The sequence below is a fragment of the Terrapene carolina genome, unplaced genomic scaffold, assembly GCF_002925995.2.
Source record: "Terrapene carolina triunguis isolate 2854851 unplaced genomic scaffold, T_m_triunguis-2.0 Scaffold236, whole genome shotgun sequence".
Taxonomy (NCBI): Eukaryota; Metazoa; Chordata; order Testudines; family Emydidae; genus Terrapene; species Terrapene triunguis.
Genome location: NW_020664587.1, coordinates 274033 through 279710, shown reverse-complemented (window position 1 = coordinate 279710; position 5678 = coordinate 274033).

Below are 5678 nucleotides of genomic sequence, written 5' to 3'. Positions count from 1 at the left end.
GGACCAAATCAATCGAGCCTAAAATAGTAAATCATAGCAGGATATGACACTGTTGTCCTTCTGCCTCACCAAGGTTAGCAACCTACTGGCAGAATGACTACCCCAGACACCAAGGAAGGGGACGCCGAGGTTGAGGAGCTAGTTGAGGAGCCCACCCTCGCTAAATGGGTAGAGGAACAAGGTCTGTGCCCATGGGGACAGGATGACTTCCAGGGAAAGGAGGCACTTGAGTCCGCTTGTAAGGGGTTTGAAGTGTAGATGAAGTTGAAACCAAAGAAAGATGCTATAAGGGCGGCGCCTGGCTGGGCATTATAGAAAGCCACTAGTACTCTTTCGAGTTTGAAATACCCTGGGGCCCTGCCCCTCTGTGCCAGGTGCACCAGGTGTGGGGCAGACAGGCGCAATCAGGCAGGATCCAAGAGTGGAGGGGATGAGTGTGGGGGGATCCAGGTGTGGGGTGGGAGGATTCTGGGTGGGACAATCTGGGTTCAGGCAGCTCAGGGGGGGGATCTGGATGCATAGAGGCTCATTGGGGGATTCAAGGTGCAGGGGCAATGGGACTCTGCTGGGCCTTCCAGATGAAAGTGGTTGGGGCTCAGTGGAGGGGTCTGGGGGTCTCAGCAGGGGGATCTGGGTGCTTGGGGAGTGGGGCTTGGTGGGGTAGGTGTCTGGGTGCAGCTATTTGGGGGTCAGTGGTGCAGGAATCTGGATGTGGGGGCTCAGGGGGGTGGGGGCTCATCAGGGTGGGGGGTTGAGTGCAGGGAGCTCCAGGGGGAGTGGTCTGGGTGCAGGGGTGGTGGTCCGGAGACAGGGGATCTGGGTGCAGGGGTTGAGGTTCAATGGGGCGGGGTTTGGGTATGGAGGGCTGGGGGGGTTCTGGGTGTATGGGGTGAGGCTTGGCTGGGGTATGGGAGGTCTGGATGCACAGTGGTTGGGCGGATGGGGGAGCAGCTCCCCATACAGTGACTCCTCCCCCTGCAGCTGAGGAGCAATGGGGCAGGAAGCAGGGGAGAATGCTGAGTTTCCTGCAGTTGGGGGAGGTTTCTGGGGGTGGGTCTGACAGCCCCAGCCACCCCTTGCAGGGGAAGAGTACCCCAGCCGGGAATAGCAGCTGATCCCAGCTCAGGGTAGGAGCCACTGGCTGGGGTATCCCCAGCCCTGCAGTGATCTACCTCTCTGCTGGCTGCTCTGAGTACCTGAAATGATGACCTGCGCAGCTAGGAAGTGGTGCATGACTGGTTTTGCAGCTTCCCTTTGCTTCCCTGTCAGAAAATCATTTTTTTGGGAGGAAACAAAGAAATCTGTGGGGGACATGGATTCTGTGCATGTGCAGTGGCACAGAATTCCCCCAGGAGTAAACGATTAAGTCTCACAAAGGGGGTCATGAAAGTGCACAAGGACATGTGCCCGAGTGTATTTTTATCACTTAGCTAGTTACAGAGGTATAAAACAAAGAATGACAATCTCAAGTCTGCCTGTGTCTGGGCCTTCTCTCACTAGGATAGTCTGAGGCCTTGTTCTTAGGCTAAGCCCTCTGGCTAAGCAGCAGGGGCAGCCATAAGCTGGGAAGCGTACGGTCACATCCCAAACCAGTAAAATTGAAATGAGGTGGTATTGGGCTGTTAGGAAGATGATCCTGTCCTGTTAGTGCCCATCACCACCAGATAAAGAAACAGATCTTAAGATGGTTAAAGAAAACTTAGTTTGACAGCATCCTGTCTGGCAAGAAATCACTTATCAATGGTTTTGGTTGTGAAAACCTCATTTCTGTATTATCTTTATGGCCCCCACTTTTCTATTGTTAATCTGCCTGGTTCTCTCATTTTTTCTGTCTGCTGTATAATTAATTTTGCTAGGTGTAAGTTAATTAGGTTAGTGGAATATAATTGGTTAGAGAATTATGTTACAATATGTTCGGACTGGTTAGTTAAGTTTCAGTAAAATGATTGGTTAAGGTATAGCTGAGAATATTACTATATAAACTGGGGTCAAACAGGAGGTGTGTGGGGGGGAAATTTGGAATCATGTTTGCTAAAAGGAGGAACGGGAATAGGGAATGGGGAACAGGGACACAAGTAAGGCTCTGCGGCATCAGAGCTGGGAAGGGGGACACAGGGGAACAGACTATCGGCGTATCTAGATAAGCCCGAGTGATGTGAAGGTCTTCAGAATATGTTCTCTTGGAAACTAACCCAAATAAATAACGCATTGTTTGCACTTCAGGCTTCTGGTCTTCTGCTTTCTCTGTGTGACAAGAACCAGGGGAGAGGATGAAGGGAAAGCCCTCTAACACCTTGGTGCCGTGACTCGGATACATCACGTCAGACAGGTGAGTGGCAGCCAGGTAAGTCCCCCTCCCCAATAGTCCGTGCAGCTGCTTGGAGGGGGTATGGTGGACTCTCATGTTGGTAGTTGCGGATTCTGGCAAGCCGGGGTAGTGGATTTTTTATGGAAGAATTAGGGCCTATTCGAGGTGTGGGGGTCAACCTGGGATGAGATTAAAAAGGAAATGGGGGCAGTGTTAGGGGACCCAGAGGGATGGGGGCTAGCTGAGGAGCCACCCTCCTTGGTAAATGGGTAGCGGAAGGAGGTCCGTGCCCATGGGGACAGGATGCCTTCCAGAGAAAGGAGGCACTTAAGTCCGCTTGTAAGAGGTTTGAAGTAAAGGCAACATTATTGGAAGCTGCCAGTAATCTTTCAAGTTTGGTGCTACTCCAGTGAAGGCAACTGGAGGATTGTAAATTAGAGTTAGGAGTGGTTAAAGATGATTTGGCACAACAGGGTTTGGAGTCAAAAGCAGAGTGGGACTTGGTCCTAGGGGAGTAGAGAAAAAAAAGTTTCAAAATGAAAAATGGCAGGGTTTGCAGGAGCAGGTAACAACCCCCACTCCTCTCCCAGAGCCAAGCTAAAAACCTGGGGGTAAGTGAAAAGTAATCAGAACTCTGGAAGTTAATTGTGTCCCTTTTAAGACAGAGTCTCTGAGCTTTCGATCCAAAAGAAATCCAGAAAGTGTCTGTGTGGCTGCAAAATTACCTAGCTGATATGGGAAGGAGAGAACTGCCCATAAATGGCAGCACGAAGGAGCTGCAAATAATAAATATACCTGATCAGTAAACAAGCTACTTGCAAGCAAGAAGACTCAGATTATGGCCCTCCAAGAAAGGGAGGTGAGAAAACAAGTCAAGCCTGAAAATAAGAGGGAACAGGTTAACCTTAAGAAAGGTGTGTGTGTGTGTGTGTGTGTACACACAACACTCCTACCTTGTAATTTACCAAAACCCCAAAGATATAATTAAATTAAAGTATATGCAAAGATTTCAAGAGGGTAATGAACACACTGGCCTCAAAGACAAATTGTCTAAATAAAGGGCATGGTATAACAAGATACTTATAAATACCCATCGGTAATAAATGTGATGCTAATGTTATTGTTAGTTCATATGGCAATAATGCTTCTCACCTATTACCTGTGAATAAACTTAAAGCTAGGCACAGCAGAGAAACCATTACAAACATGGCCTGTTGTACAAGAGGGGAAAATGAGGTACGCTACCTCATGAATTTCATAAATGAACTGTGGGATAATTTACTAGCCTGACTATAGAACAAAACAAGGACAGCGTGGAGGTAATTCTTCTGTTTTTCCTGCAATTAGCAAGGAGACTGGTGTGAAGCGCTTCGGAATATGCTTGCTTGGAAACTAACCTCAATAAACATTGCATTGTTTGCACTTCGGACTTCTGGTCTTCTGCTTTCTGTCTGTGTGACAAGAACCAGGGGAGAGGGTGAAGGGAAAGCCCTCTAACAGCTGGTACACAAAGGTTGTTCGTGATGCGAGCTATGATGTCATTCATTGCTTGAAATTTGTCTGTTGGCAAGTCTGCCCATACTGTGATAGAATTTAGGGTTGCCTGATGAAGTCCAATGATTGCGCAGGGTTGAGGATCAACTTTCTGATGTTGATGCTGACCCCCAGTGAAGAAAGGAGGCTGAGTAACATAGGAGTTGACATGTAGGCTTCCTGGCGGGGCCTAGTAGAAAGGAGCCAGTCATTGAGGTATGGAAAAATAAGAAGATCATAATGCCTGATGTGAGCTGCTACTATGGAAAATACTTTGGTGAAGACTCTGGGAGCGGTAGCTATCCTGAAGAGTAGTACTCTGTATTGGAAATGATCAGAGCCCACCATAAATCTGAGAAAATGCCCATGGGTAGCGTTAATATCAATGTGGAAGTAAGCAACCTTAATATCGAGAGCCTTGAACAACGTGTCTTTTTCTAAGGATGGAATTATTGCTGCCAATGTGACCATGTGAAACTTGAGTTTGCTGATGAAGCAAATGAGGTGACGGAGGTAGAGAGAGACTGCTAAATGACCCCCAAATGGAGTAGAAGGGTCACAAGGTTTTAGGCTTAGTGGCTGGCGGTTCTCAAGCTCGCGTGAAAAATATCTCTTGGCTTTTGGTTGAGTTTGAGATGTTGAAACCTGAGTAGGGGGCTTGGGGAAACACAATCTTTGGACCTTTTGTCACTTGTGTGGAGGTTCATAGGGTCTCTGTTGGTAAAAATGTGGAGACCTATACCTTGGTGTGGACAACTGATGCCCAGTGAGTGAAGGGTAGCCCTGGAGTCTTTTAGAGTATGAAGAGACTCATCTGTCTTCTGGTTGAAGAGGTGAGATTAATCAAAAGGGAGGTCCTTGATGGCGTTTTGGACCTACTTGGGAAACCAGAAGCACGAAGCCAAGACTCTCTTCCCATCATGATGCCCATAGCCATGGCCCTGGAGGAAGTATCAGCTGCATCCACTGTGGATTGGAGGGCAGTTTTGGCTATCAGTTTCCCATCCTTGCCAAAGGGATGAAAGTGAGTATGGTCTTGCTGTGGGAGACGATTAGTAAATTCCTCAAATTTAGTCTAAATTCAGGAAGTCTGTCTGAAGTTTGTAAGAATGGTAGGACAATGGAACAGACTGCCTAGGGAGGTCGTGGAAACTCCTTCACTGGAGGTTTACAAAAGGACGCTGGATAGCCTGTCTTGGATGGTTTAGACAACAAATCCTGCATCTTGGCAAGGGGTTAGGCTAGATGACCCCTGCGGTCCCTTCTAACCCTGTGATTCTATCTTATCCCTTGTTGGGCTCGAGATATCCCCTTATCAGCACATTTCCCTAAATGAAGTGGTTTGGGAAAGCAATTTATACAACTAGAAACAAAATTATGACATTTTGGAACATAATACTTTTGAGTTTACTCCTTTACTATAACCCAGTTTTCCCTCTTACCCTAGAACAGTTCATACACCTCAGGTTGAATGGAACAGGGCTCTTTACTCATTCAATCTGTTGAATCTGGCAGAGGCAGACTAGCACTGTTACACATGCCTTACAGTGAAGCTCTTCGGTCTGGTGCTTCATATTTGCATAATACACCAAACCTTAGCTTTATCTTCTGGGATTAATTCATTGAAAGACTATTTCACTTGTATCTTTCACCAAATTAACAGAATTTTCAGCAGAAAGGAATCATGACAACATGTAGCAGTTTGGAGAGATCGTCCTGCTTTCACAGAATTCACTTGTTTGTACAACAGGCCATTTCTGTTATTTTAATATGTGTTCTCTGTGCTAAAGGTGTGTGTGTGTGTGTGTGTGTGTGTGTGTGTGTGTGTGTGTGTGTG